This window comes from Triticum dicoccoides, chromosome 2B (assembly GCF_002162155.2).
Source record: "Triticum dicoccoides isolate Atlit2015 ecotype Zavitan chromosome 2B, WEW_v2.0, whole genome shotgun sequence".
Taxonomy (NCBI): domain Eukaryota; kingdom Viridiplantae; phylum Streptophyta; class Magnoliopsida; order Poales; family Poaceae; genus Triticum; species Triticum dicoccoides.
Window position 1 is genome coordinate 49,543,836 of NC_041383.1, and position 15,038 is coordinate 49,558,873.

Here is a 15,038-nt window from a genome sequence, read left to right on the forward strand (position 1 = left end):
GCTGCCGGTGGTTCTTTGGTCGATCAGGACGACGCCAAATCGAGGCACTGGCCAGACACCTTTCGCTCTAGTCTATGGAGCAGAGGCAGTTCTCCCCACGGAACTCGTGTACGGGTCACCTCGAGTGCTCGCTTATGATGAGCTTGAGCAAGAGCAGTTGCGACAAGATGACGCGCTGCTCCTTGAGGAGGACCGTCTTCAGGCCGCCGTACGAGCTGCTCGATACGAGCAAGCTTGGCGCCGCTACCATAGCCGCAAAGTTAATGCTTGAAGTCTCGAGGAAGGCGACCTTGTTCTTCGGCGCGTTCATTCCGCCAGAATTCCAACAAGTTGACGCCGAAGTGGGAAGGCCCTTACCGGGTGAAACGAGTCACTAGGCCTGGCGCTGTCCGCCTTGAGACCGAAGATGGCATTCCGGTGAGCAACTCCTGGAACATTGAGCATCTTCGTAAGTTTTACCCGTAGGGCGCGGTTGCCGGAACCTGTTCCGGCAACCACCTTTTGTACAAGTCTTGCCGATGTTGCATGTAATCCTTTGTACGAAGCCGGGCGCAGATCCCGTGCGTAAGTAAAGCTCATGTGCTCTGCACATCTTGTCAATTTCATGCTTTCCACTTTTTTTTTGCATGCGTTATCTGACACTTTGTGCAGCGCCTACCCCCGGTAAGCAATAACGAGTCGTAAGGCTCCATATCTTTATTTTCTCTTCTTTCTCTTTCTCAAAGAAAGGAAGGTTCCCTCGCCCACGAGTTTGCCGGGGGGAAAGGAGAAGATAATGGTGTGGACCAAGCGTCGTTCGAGGAAGTTTCGCCTTACCGGGAAGCAAACGACAGAAAAGCTAAGTTGCTAAAGTTTGAGCAATCAGTTTTAAATATTTAAGTTATCTTCCTCGAATGACCGTGCTTTGTATGGAAAACCTGTGCGCAGAGGAACCAACTTGTAGCTAGTTGCGCCCTTACTTTGTTTCGAGTCCGCTCATCAGCTTAAGTGAGCTGCGACTAGTTGCGACAAGGTTTCTTGTCAGTAGCGGCACCGCCAGCAGGCTGCTGACGTCCCGCACTCAGCGCTCGCGGCTAAGGTGCCTGCGCCGACAAGTTCCCTAAAAGCGTAGGGCAAAAACATACAAAGGAAGGAATCAAGTAAAGGAAATAACATAGCAATCGCTACCCAAAATAGAGTCATATTACAAGATAGCTTGTCGCAGCTCTAACAGATTGTTCTCATAACATGACCAGCAGCGACAAGAAAAAGAGAAAACGGGCGGCCTAATCTACGCGATCGCCCTCAACCCTCTTGATCCCGCTCACCTTCTCCACAATGGGTGCGACAAGGGTCTTGAGCGCTTCCAGATCAGCATCCGGCGGCAAGGTCCTGAGGACGTTGGTGAGGTTGAGGCCTGGGTTGCGGAAGGCCGCCTTCACCAGCACCTTTTGAAGAGCTCCCGCACAGATCTTGCGTGACTCGTCGGCCAGCTGCTTTGGGATCTTCTCCCGGAGTCGCTGGAGGGCCGTCGCCACGCCTTTGAAAAACAAGCTGAGCTTGGCGCTGGGTTGGAGGTGCTCATCGGAGGAATACCCGAGATCCTCCATCCCCAGCTGCGCCAGCTCCCTGTCGATGGCTGCGGCAACATCCACAAGACCCTCTGTCCAGTGCTCCACATTCTCCCTAAAAGTGTTCTGGGCGGCAGCAGCGCTCGCCAGCAGCGCCTCGTCGGCCTTGATCTTCTCCTTCAAGGCCACCTCCTGCTCCCTGGCGTCGTCCAGCGTCTTGGTCAAAGTAGTCAGCTTCAACTCAAGATCTGCGTTGGAGTCCTTGGCGGCGCTAAGCTCCTTGCTCCTCTCGGCGAGATGACCCTGCAGCTCGCCATGGGTGTAGGCGTCCTTCTCGCGCTCACGCTTGAGCGCAGCAAGCTCCTCACCACTCACCTTGAGATCGGCCTCCAGCTGCGCCACCTTCGTCTCCAGCTCCTTCTTGGCGGCCTCGGCAGCTGTGGCAGCATCCTCTGCTTCCTTGAGAGCCCCGCCGAATGTTTGCTCACGCGCGGCAAGCTCCTCCTCGTGGCTGTCAAGGTTAACCTTCCGCTGCGCCAACTCGCCTTCCTGCACAGACAGCTTCTCGACAGCAAGCCGCTGTTGCTCTTCAACTTCAGCCTTCTCGAGGAGGAAGGCTTTCCGCTCCTCGGCGAGTTGCTCCCGCTCCTCTGCCAGGGACCGGAGAGCTTCCTGGTTGAAGCCCCGGAGCTCCTCCACGCGCTTCTCGATGTCCACTCCCGCCTTCGCGACAAGCGCTTCTCGGGATACCAGCTTGGCCTGTCGGGCGCGGTAGAGCGACAACAGCTTCCACAGCAGCTGCTCCTCCTCAGGCTCGCTGCTGCTGCTGCTCGGCGCGTCGACCAGCGTCAGCCCAGCGGAGGCGAGCAACTCTTCATCAAAGATTTCTCCTTTGATCGGCGCCCTGGAGCTCGACACCCAGGGGAGCTTGATGAAGACGCCATCGCCGGCCTTCAAATAGGCGCCGGGCCGGGGCTCTTCGGAGCCTGACGCTGCAGCAGCGGCGGAGGGATCGGCGGTCGGTGTAGCGCCTGACGCTCCTGCGGCCTCAGGGCCGTCAGTGCGATCGCCGGACCCCTCGCCAGCTTCTGCGGCGGCAGCTTTGGCGGCCTCTCCGCCGGCGGGATCATCAGCGCCGGCTTCTTCTTCGGTGACAGCGGCGTCGTCGGTATTGCCGCGCGTTCTCCTCGCCGGTGACCTCAGTTTCCATCGGCTCCGTGGCAGATGGACCCGACGACCGGAAAAGGAAGAAAAGTCAAGCAAATATTCAAAAAGAAAATCAGAAGAAGAAGAACCCAAGGGAAGTTTTCAAGCAAGAGGATTACCTGTACTAGGATCTACAGTCGTGGTCTCCGCCACCGGGGGGTCGCTGGTGCTGTCCCTTGCCGGAGAACTGTCCCTTGCCGGAGACTTCTCCCTTACCGGAAAATTCTCCCTTGCCGGGGAATCCTCCCTTGGCGGTGTAGTCGATGCAGATGGCATGTCGGGAGCGGATTCCAGGCACTCTGGTGAGACTGCTCTGCTCCTACGCAAACCATAGTCAGATGTCAGAAAAGAAAGAGCACCCATGCGCGCCTAACAGCAGGAAGTAAACCATATACTTACGCTGGGGGCTGCTTTGGGGAATAGTTGCCGCGTCCGGCAAGGTGGTCTCGGACACACCCCCTGCTGTCGCGGTGGGTTCGTCCTCGATGACAATCACCGGGACCTTGGCTCTCTTCGCCGCTCTCTGGGCCAGAGCCCTGAAAAGGAATGGGTTCGGAGTAAAGCAAATCGGATACAAGACAAAACAACAAGAATTGAAGAACTACAAGTACAACAAAGAATCTTACTCTTCCTCTTCCTCGTCAGAGCTGAGCGCGGAGAGGTCGAAGTCCGGCCCACCTTCGGCGCGACAAGGCGGAGGAGTAGGTTCCCTTAGCCGCTTGGCGAGGGCAGAAGTGGTGGTCCGGGAGGGCCCCACTCCAGTTGCCGCAGCGGCGTGAGGTGCTCCTGGGGCAACAGTGCTTGCCACGGTGGAGCGCGTCGCGCGGTGCGGCGGCTGTTGACCCGTCTGCCGCCCCGCTACGTCCCCGGCCTTGCGGAGACGCCTTCTTGGTGGAGCCGGGGGCTCCGCTTGCGGCGAGCTGTTTGAAGGTGAGAAAGAGGAGGAGTCGATCTTCAACGAGTCGCTCGCGCCCTCAGCGGGCTCGCTCGACTCAGGTTCAGGCCCGACAAGCTCTCCCTCGCTGGCAAGCTCCTCTCGCTCGGCAAGGCTTGCCGCCTCTACTGCCTCTTCCTCCTCCATGGTGAATCCAAACTCGCCCGCGGCAGCGGCTGCCGCGGCCTCTTCCAGCATAGTGGCGATGCGCTGCATCTCCGCATCGGTGGTGTCGCGAGTAAGGCTCTTCTGTTCATCGGAGCGGACCGGCATTTCTACCAAGCCGTCAAAGAACTCCTGCACGATGTCGTCTGCAGGTTCTTGCCAAGTTGGGACAATTCCATGCGATCGCACAGCGGCATCATTGCACGGATGCGGTCGAGCGAGGAGTTGTTGCACAGCGGAACGACACCCCTCGGCAACATGAACGCTTCGGGATGTTGAGGATCGCGCTTGAACAGTTCCAGGAGCATCGCGTCAAGTTCCAGGATAGTGAAGTTGAAGTTGAGGCCCGGGCGCAGCCTCATGATATCCGCCGCATTCTGGAACTCCCAGGCGGGTCTCCTCCTCTCCTGCAGGGGGGCGATGCGGCAGTGAAGAAAATTTGCGCCAACGGCGCCTACGGTGAGCCCGGCAAGCCTGAGGTGTAGGATCTGGGTGACGGCAATCTTCAGCCTATCGTCTTCCGGGGCCACGTTGCTCCAATCGTTTACGCGCGCTACTGGGGTTTGGCGCTGGGCGGTAAATGGCTGTGGGTTCTCCTCAACAATCCAGCACCAGTCTGCTCTCCATTCCTCCCACTTGCTGCGGAGCTCTCCCTCCAGATAAGCTTCCTTCTTGCCAGCTCTCGAGATCCAGGTGATTCCGCCGGATAAAGGCTCCCCTCTCTCAACTCGGGGCATAAAGAAGTGGCGAAAAAGAGCTACATTTGGATAGACTCCGACAAAGTTTTCGCAGAGATGTGCGAAAACTGCCATGGTCAGAACGGCGTTGGGGGTGAAGTCAAGGAGGCGGAACCCGTAGGTGTTCATAATATCACAGAAAAACTCAGAGAAAGGCGGGCAGAGCCCGCAGTAGAAGAACAACGCGAAGAAGGGATATCCATTCGGAGCCAGTTCCGAAGCGGCAGCTGAGAGTACCTTCGTGCGCGGATGCGCTCGCGTCTCCGTCGACCAGAAGAGGTAGTAATACTCCCTCAGCTCCTTCGCGGCGAGCTGAGGGGGGAAGATTGCCCGCTCCTTTCGCAGCGCCGCGAGCCGCTGCGCCTCGGCCGACTTCACAACCTTCCCGGCTTTCGGAGCCATGGCGGAGGTGGTGAGAGAGATCGACGGTGTTGGTGGTGCCGGTGGCGATGGGGGGGGGCGGAGCGCTGCTCTCTTTCAGCTTTGGGAAGAAGGGGCGAGCGGCGGAGATTTTTGAGGTTGGAATAGCAACCGGCGAGATGGGCGAACTGCCCCTGTTTCCCCTGCTTATAAAGAGGGAGGGGGCAGACGTTCCGTCTTTCCGAATAAAGAAACCACCCACGATCTCTCCCACGATGCCGCATTCGACGCGTGCCGATTCGAGGAGGGCGCGGTGGATACAGAGTAAGATATGGCGTAACCCAGGCCGCGCGTGCCCGTGCCCTATTTTGGGCCTGGCCCAACAGCGCTCGGCACCGTGTGTGGCCCAGGCCCGGGGGCTCCTGTCGGTGTACTAGAGTAGGGGTACCCTAGTATCCCGAACTTGTGCACGGGCAGCTGCAGCACCCCGCGGCAAGGCTTGCCGGGTGACCGCCAAGGTCCTCCGTGGTTCCTTTGGAGCCATTCAAGAACAAAGTATTCAAGCCAAGGAGACAAGGCCCCGGAAAGAGGAGCTTGCCGGGAAGGCCAACCAAGGCATCTCAAGGAACTTGCCGCGATGCGCCACGCGTCCCGGCGAGGCCCGGTGAGCGACAAGCTTCCGGACGCGACAAGACAACGACCGCGGCAAGGCGCTTGCCGCGACAAACTACCACTCTGTACCCGCACTCCAGCACATCCACCAACGTGTCGCCCTGGGACCTCTCCAGGCGCGCGTGGCAAGAGGCTGTGTGGCCAGCGGTGCGCGGTGGCAAGCGACGCTGACAATATTGCCATTGTGGAAAGCGGTGGCGTCCCTGACGGTCCCTTTTTGCACTATTTGGGCGACGTAGACGGGCATTTAATGCCTTTGTCCCCTGCCGTCAGGGTTAGGTATGATACACTATACAGGTAGTTGTACCAACCGCAATTCCTTTTCCATTTTTACCCTTGTCTACGTTGCCACCTGTCGGAGACCCCTTTAGCATATAAAAGGAGGCCCATGTGCAACGTAGAAGGGGGGTCAGAGGCAGATAAACACTCACGCTCGGTCTCGTTAGCAGCTAGTGTGTACTGTAGCACTCAGCGCTCCCGAGCAAGAACTCAATACACTCAGACATGCAGCAGTAGGAGTGTTATCTCTCCGGAGAGCTCCGAAGCTGGGTAAACTGCTCGTGTGCTTCGCCTCGATCCGCTCTTCGTGCGATCTCCGCCCCCCGCCGAACCGAAAGGGGCTCGGTCCGCCGGTCCCATAGGTGTTCGTGGATCAGTTTCCCCGACAGGGACTAATAAACCAGGACGGAGGTAGTACTACCTTGGTTATAGAGATTTTATCATATTGTTTGGAATATATATGTCCTTTAGTAGATTTCAATATGAACTACTAGTACATACTCCAAACAGTGATGTATATAGACGTATTTTAGAGTGTACATTCACTCATTTTGCTCTGTATGTAGTAGCACTCTCCCTTGCCCCTCGACCCTCGCCCACGTGGTGGACATGCAGCAATTCATTCGGTCTCATATAGCCAAAACGATATATACCGCACTACCATTATTGCTCGACTTCCCGAAGAGGCGAAGAGCGAATCGCAAGGTTAATATTTTGGAGATGACAAGCGCAAGGTTATAGTAGAACGAGTAGTAGGTGCCGCGTCATTTATAAATAATTTTTTTTCTTCAGTGGCACGTACGCAATACGATAGGTTCATATGGAGAGAAAAGGAAACCGCTCCACTATATACATAGTCAGGACGGGCCAGCCTACACGGTTGCTTGCTGGGGTTGCCCTCTTCACACACTCTCGCACAAAACGACTGTGGCCACATCTCTAACATCTCGGCGGATCATGTCCGCTTGGGGAAGGGGTGGATGCTTAGTGTAGATGCGGTGGCCGTCACCGACGGCGAAAACCCACTGTCGGCACGTCCCGATCAGGGGTCCCCGCCGTTCTCTCTCACAAAGCCGGTGAGGTTGCCTTTGTCCCTTTCTCACTTCCGCGACATGGGCAGTTGCCGCCTCCCGCCGCCCTCCTCAACGTTGAGCTACGTCCCTCAGGTACAACTCCCTTATAGCCGGCTTGCACCACTGCTCCAGCTGCCCACATACCTGATACCCCTACTGGCTTCTACATACTGTATTTGTGATGAGTTTATTCATCAACTAGTCCTAGTAATCTTATTCTAATCACGCTTCTTCAATTTCTTTGCCACAGGGATGCTCATCTCGGTTTTCGTGAAACTGCACAAAATGAACTGATGGTCAAATGGTTGCAAACTTCATTTATTAGGAAGCTCGAACGTTGCCAGCAAATTGAAGCCTGGTCAGGGTTCACGGTTCAAGGGCTAGGGACTGCATGGATCCTTTTTTTCTTTAGCTGCCTCTGTTCCAAAATAAGTGTCAACTTTAGTAGTAGTACAACTTTGTACTAAAGTTTGCACAAAGTTGAGACACTTATTTTGGAACGGAGGGAGTACATATTTGCTATGATTGGCCAATCATTGAGATGTAATATCATGCATGTTAGTCTCCTTTGTATTTGATGAAATGTTGCAACGGGCAACCTTGGACGCAAGATACATGTAACTGGAGCTGGAAGCTTCATAGCATTGTACAAATTTATCTCGCTGATAAATTACAGTACGTACTAGTACTATACTACTACTTCCTCCGTTCCTAAATATAAGTCTTTGTAGAGATTTCACCATTAACCACATGCGGATGTATATAGATGCATTTTAAGTGTAGATTCATTCATTTTGTCCCGTATCTAGTTCACCTAGTGGAATCTCTACAAAGACTTATCTACTAGTAATAGCTAGCCCCCACTACTAGGAATTCTCTATCCTCTCCTTGAGCCACATCATCAAAATTGACGTAGCCGTTAGATGAAGTAAAGCAGTCATAACAGCCGTCTGATCTAGACGTTGAGAGGCTCCACACTAAGCCACATGCAAGCATGCAGAAATACCGTGGCACATGCATGTGAGTGGGTTTTAAATCACATCAACATGTCTGCATGCAAGCATGCATCGGTAGCATGCATGTAAGTGAGCTTTTAAGTCCCATTAACATGTCAAAAAGAAAAATATAATCCCATTATGCAGTAGGAGTTGGCTGATCTTTTTTCCTTACGTGGGATGATCTAAATGATGATGGGAGTTTATTTAGTTTGGCTACCACATTTGTCATATGGTTATAGAATTTTTTTTAGTTCTTTGAAATCGATAATTTTGCGTAGAGAGATATACCGCTATTCCGCGGCAACGCGCGGGGACTCATCTAGTAATATTTAGGAATGGAGGGAGTACTATGTAAAGAGTTAGGTGTCGCACGGTGATAGTGTGAGGTGGGCTATGTAATCACTGAGCCTGCGTGTTTTCACTGCTCTTGCACTCCTCCGTTGGAAGAATGGAGAAAATTGTAATCTACTACCTCCTTTCGCCGAAAGCGTGGGACATCCAACAGTCCTACCACCTCAGTAATAAAGACCAATGAGCCGTCAAATCACATAGACCCAGCAATAAGTTGGACGGACGAAGCAACCATCACTCTTGGGCTAGTGAGAGGTCGCGTCTGCTCTATCCGGGCATGAATGTGGCACCGATTCTTTGAAGCGGCGCTGACCGTTTCGGGCGGGAAGCGCGCGCGGGCAATGGAGGGGCTTTGGGTGGGCCAGGCTGGTTAGGAGCGGGCGTGGCAGCTGTCCGCATGTCCCTATCGGACACGCCCGGAAACGAGAGGATACACCGACTCTCGCGGCTAAAATCGTACACTACACACCATATCTCTGTAGGAGTAGGTCGATCTGTCACACTCTCTAACACACACATGCTGTTAAAGACACATACGCACACGCACGCACCTTGGTCCCGTTGCACCTTCTAACTTGACTTATTACACCTAGACGGAGGGAGTAGTAAGTATACGAGATACGGTGGCACACTGACTTAAGTCGAATACAAGTGCCCAAAATTTGTGTGCATGTTATAATAAGGATTCACTTAAAATAGTACGTGAGCAAACAGGGGGATCAATTGGACCGTGTTCTCGAGCAGTAGCGAGATGTGTGAGGTAGTAAGATACACCCTGGTGCTTTTAATTTTTCTTATTAATTTGTTTGTTTCACCCTCTGACGGGTGGGACCCAACATACTACATGGAGAGAGGTAAGGTGACTAAGGCTGCATTATTTCTGCACCACTGTGGATAGTCTTACCACCAAAGCCACATGACACGATTATGATTGAAATCCTAATGATTCCCACACATACACACAAAAAACACGGCATGCCTGTCACACGAATGCAGGAATGTATAAAAGGTTATTTTCCTCTCGTTGAACATAACAGGAGGGTTGTGTAGCTGGTTAGCCTGTTCGCTCATCAAACTTGAGGTCTCGGGTTCGATAACTACACTTGAGCATAATTTTTGCCAGGAGGATTCTTTGACTGGTCAAAATGTTTTCTAGGGTTTGCACGCTTCACACTCTCTCTCCAGTATATATATACACGCTGGAGCCTCAGCGCTTGTAGTTGCTCTCTTCACACTCTCTCGCCCTCTCCAGATCTAAACAAGACTTCGTTGGCCTCTCTCTCCCCTCACTGCTGCTCAAAGAGCCGGCAGGATCCGTCCGCCGGGAAGGGAAGGAGGCTTAACACTGTCACCATGGGCGAGGGAGGGAATCCACTACCGGCGCTGCTGTTCACTTTCCACCCAGCGGTGGCGTGGGAGGGCCTCCGACCCCTTCTTCTTTGCCGCCGTCCCATCGCCCACCCAACCACACCCCAAGAACCTTAAGGTATATTTTACTTACTCCACATGCATTGCTCTAGCTGCATGTATACCATGAATCTAGGACGTGATTCAAAGAGGAAAGGAGTGGGGGAAAGTAGTGGGAAAAGTTGTATATAGCATGAATCTAGGACGTGGTTCAAAGAGGAAATGAAGGGGGAAAGTTGTATAGCATGAATCTAGGACGTGGTTCAAAGAGGAAAGGAATGGGGGAAAGTAGTGGGGAAAGTTGTATCGCATAAATCTAGGATGTGGTTCAAAGAGGAAAGGAAGGGGCGAAAGTACTAGTTCAAAAAGGAAAGGAAGGGACAAGGCTGTAGAGTTTGAGCAGGACTAGATTTGCTGCGCTCACATAGGGAAAGGTGTCTAAAGATAACAAAACTGGGACCAACACAAATATTCTCCTTGGTTTTTTGTTCTTTGTTGCAACAGACTGTGCATGACCATAGTACATCGGTAGATGCACATGGTGCTTGTGCATCCACTGTCCCGTGCAACTCATTAGCTGTTGTTAATCTAAGGCCCTGTTTGGTTAAAAACTCCCTAGTCCCTACCTGCTTGGTTCCAGGGACTAACATGGACTAGAGGTTATTAAATGACATGATAAAAGACCATGTTACCCCTAGTAATGAACTAATAGAAACAAGGTGCGATGCGTGGCAGGGGCAACTGTTGGAAAAAGTCCCAAAAAGACTCCCTCGGGGTCTTCTTTCTTTAGTCCCAAACGCCCACTTTTAGTCCTGAAAAGTCCCTCCTGTTTGGTTTAGATGTCACTGACATGGAGTTTTTTTAGTCCCTACACCAAAATGTCCCTGTATACAAACACCCTCTAATAATGCCGCTGGAAAATTGATGCAATGCCACAGTTAAAAGCAAATTACATGTTTAATGAATTTTATTGTTAATATAATCTCTATGTTAATATTAATCAATGCCACCATTTGAGAAATGCTACTGTCTTGCTTTCTTTCCCATTTAGATAAGGTAGATGCTTCTTTTTGTTGGCTTCTGTGTCATCCACTGTTATTGACCACTAATTGTTTCCTTTGCACCTCTGTGTAAACAGGGTTATCTACTTCACCTCATTGCCATTGTGACCTTTTGTTGCACTGCACAAAACACTTTTGTTTTCAGAGTGTTTTGTGCAGTTCAACCAAAATGTCACACTGACAACGTTGCTTGATTTCTTGATCTTAGTGGAACTGCACAAGAGGAGATCTTCCTTCCTATCCGTTAAGGCGAATTTGGTTCAGATCTTCTTCTTGTGAGTTGTTTGAATTCCGCATCATGAGAGGTCAGTACTAGCCTTCTTTCACATGATTCTGCAGTGTGCTTTCATATGTTGTGCTACTTGTACGATAATGTTGCTTGATTTTAGTGAACTGCACAAATGGAGACAAGACTTCCAATCTGTATGTGCACCGTAATATCCCATTGAGGTAAGATAAGGATATTTCACAACTGCTGGCCTGTATTATGCTACTTTCATCAGAAAATTAAGTTTAGTACTATACTTGTGCTCCCTAATTGACATGCCAAATCTTACATTGAAGGCGAAGCTTGTCTGTTATTGAACCAAGTGATGAAGGGGAAGAACAAGCGGAAGAAAAACAAAAATCAACTCCCGGTGCTGTAATGAAGCACTGGAACTGTGATGACACAAGTAATGATATAGTTTTGCATCTTAATTTATTGCTATTGCTTGAACGAGCAATTGTTTTGCCACTGATTTGATGCCATACGTAATTATCTCTACTTGTGCAAACAGGGATCTTCTTTGAAGATACCATATATTTTAGTGGAACTGCACAAAAAGATGTTGGAAACATTAAACTAATCGAGGAGTATATAGTAAGCATGGCCACCATAGTAGATAGCAACAGATGGTTCCGGAGAAGTGCTTGATCTGTATGCTCTACACAATAAGCCTCCTGACAAAGGTTGGTACTCGCCCACTAATGCATCCATATGATTGAGTTTTGTCATCTCTATTGGTGTTGTGCTACTGTTTAGATACTGTCATGAAAAAGTGGTATTGTCCTTGAGAAGTGCTTCATCTGTGCTGTTTTAAATATTTCCTTTCCTTTTTTCGAGCAAATAGGGATGCTAGCATTTAGTTGTCCTCTTGTATTTGCACAATAGGATCATCTTCCTCTGAAGAAGAATATGGAGTACGTGAAGTGACTAGTTCCGATTATGCTAGGATGAAGAAGCCCTGTCTATCTTCTCATCAGAAGGAGCAGTTGAAGGATGGTTACATTACTCCCCACAAGACCAAACTAACTTCAGCTCGGAAGGACTGACAAATCTCCATTTTTTGCTGTGATGCGCGAGTACAATGTTGTTCTAGGATTCTCATCAGAAGGAGCAATTGAAGGATGGTTACATTACTCCCCACAAGACCAAACTAACTTCAGCTCAGAAGGACTGACAAATCTCCATTTTTTGCTGTGATGCGCGAGTACAATGTTGTTCTAGGATTCTTTCTGGTGAGTTCCATTTTTCTAAAAGTGTGCTCTACATGGACCATGTAGGTGCCTGTTTAAACTGTCAATTCACAATACATTTTGCTTTATACTAATCACTTTTTTTGTATTTGTGCAAACAGGGGTGATCAGCTTGATTTCAATGGGAACTGCACAAAATGTTCATGAATACATCGAATCATTCATTTCCACCACAAGAAACGAGGTGCCGATAAGTTCAAGGCGTTGCAACATATAAGGGTGAAATCATACAAGCTACGCATGAATTTGGTTGATTTTGGTGGAACTGCACAAAAAGAACAGTTGGTTTATTTAGCACGAGGTGCCATGTCAATGTCCGAACTGATGGCAAACCCTGCCCATTCCACAATCGTAGGCATTTGCTATTTTGGAATGGGACAATCTTGTCAAATTTTTCTCATTGATTTTAAGACATGCGTTTGATATTTTCGAATGGGACGCCCTTGCTGTCAGCAGCGTCGATCAATTTTTTCTTTATTCTTTAGTTGTGAAGTAAATATTGCCTCTAACATGTGAGTCACTCAGATGCATAATCATCGATTGTTTTCAATGTTCTCTATGAATTGCCAGCCCTGTGTGTTTGATTCAATGTACAGAAACGCTAAAAAGCTGCTCAAACTCTTTGTACTACTTTTGTTCCTTTTTACTTTGCACATTGTGAAAGTGCATACTTTTTTGTATAAGATTGGTCAAAGTAGAGATACTTTGACTGCAGACAAAACTTGTATAGAAAGGACCGGAGGGAGTACATGTGAAACTGCTGCAAACGAGGTGATCACCCTGGGAATAATGCTAGTACGTATTATTTTGCATGTTCATCCAATGCCAGTGATACAGGAATTCGAACTAATTGAAATAAATTCATTCATACATGGTCGGATTTCATATAAACATACCGGATTTAATTACATTTCATACATTCTTCAACTAAAAAGGGGTGTTTGTGGACGCATGCATCTCCCAGATGCAGAGGCCGGGGGTCATCCTCCTTTTCTAAAAAAAACTAAAAAGGGGTGCGCTGGAGGTATAATTAATTATCCGAAGCTACCCACCCGTGTGTCCCACTGAGCCTAACAGAAGCTTCAGTAACTTAACTGCAGGTGCAGTTGCGTAACTGACATGTGGCCTGTTGGGCCCACGTGTCAGTCAGCCAACTGCACCAGCAGTTAAGTAGAAGTAGCGTTCTTCTCCAGCGCAGCTCTTCGACTCCACGTCGCCGCCAAGAAGCTAACCGGCCATCAATGGTCAACCCGCCTAGCTTGGCTTCAACAGGAGGGTAGCAGCGGTGGCCTTACTTGGACCCGAGCAGCGGCAACCTACCGTGTTCTACTCTTTCTCGTTTTCTGCGTGGCGCGACCTCGTTGGCAGCGGGGCGGGGCCTCGGCGGAGCCGGCGATGTCCTCTGTCTCGTTGCCGGTGGGCAGCACCTCAGCGGAGCGGTGGAAATCCTCCCCCACGTTGCCGGCAGGGTGGGGCCTCGGCTGACCCAGCGATGTCCTCTACCTCGTTGTTGGCGGGGCAGGGCCTCGGCGGAGCCGGCGGTGTCCTCTGCATCGTTGTTGGCACCGCAGGGCCTCGGCGGAGTAGGGCGTCGTCGATGCCAGCGGAGCGGGGACTCGTCGGAGCCGGCATTGTCCTCTGTCTCGTCCTCGGTCTCGCCAAACAGCGCCTCGCCCGGTTCATCACCCTCTTTTCTAGCCTCTTTGTAGGCGGCCACAGCCTCCACCACCCGCATGCCGCCAACGCTCGAGGCGGCCCTTGCGGGCGGAGCGGTACGAGTCGAGCAGCGCCTCTTGCTTCGCCCGCTCCACGGTGATCTGCTCCTCTGCCTGCAGGTGCTCCTAGAGGAGATGGTGGTTGTAGGCGGCGTCGGCTTGCGCCTCACGGAACTGCTCCTCACGCATCTGCCTCACCCTGTCCATATATTGGGCACGAGCCTCGCTGATGGTCATGGTGCAATGCACCGGCGAGGATGGCGCGGAGGAGGGGGTTGGCGCCAGATCATCGTCCTCCGGCTGCCTGCCGGCCAGCCGGTCGGCACCAATGGCTGCCATCTCCTTGTGGTCCGTCGTCCGCCCGTCCCGAAGAGCGCTGGAGCACGAGGAAGCCATGGTGGGCAGTAGTGGTGTGGACAGGAGAAAGGGAACGAATGCGGATGACTGCGGCTATGGCCGGTGCAGCAGTTTATATAGCAATGGTGGGCGGGCGGAGGGACGGATGTGTGGCGCCGGAGTAGCCGCCTTGGCAACCGTGTATCATTAATGTGTGGAGCATATGGACGGACGGATGGCAGTTGTGTCGTTTGAAGGCGGAGCAATCGCCTGCACCGGGAAGCGGGGCGGCCGGCGCTGACTGTTTCATGCGGAAAGCGCGCGCGGGCGAGGAGATGACTTTACTTGGATAGGATGACAATGGGGACCCACCAGGTCCATAGCCTCACGTACGCAAGTGCCTCCTTATTATATATATATATATATATATATATATATATATATATATATATCACTACTGGAATCAGCTACTTTGTCATCTGCCAGCTCTTTGCCGTCAGCTAGCAGACGGCAAAGAAGCTCTTTGCCATCAGCTACCCTAAAGCAGACGACAAAGAACTGGCTGATGGCAAAGAAAGCCTTTGCCATCAGCTAGTTCTTTACCGTCCGCTAGCGGACGGCAAAGAGGGAGGGGGCCCCACTGAGGAGCTGGTTAAAAAATACTTAACGGCCCCCC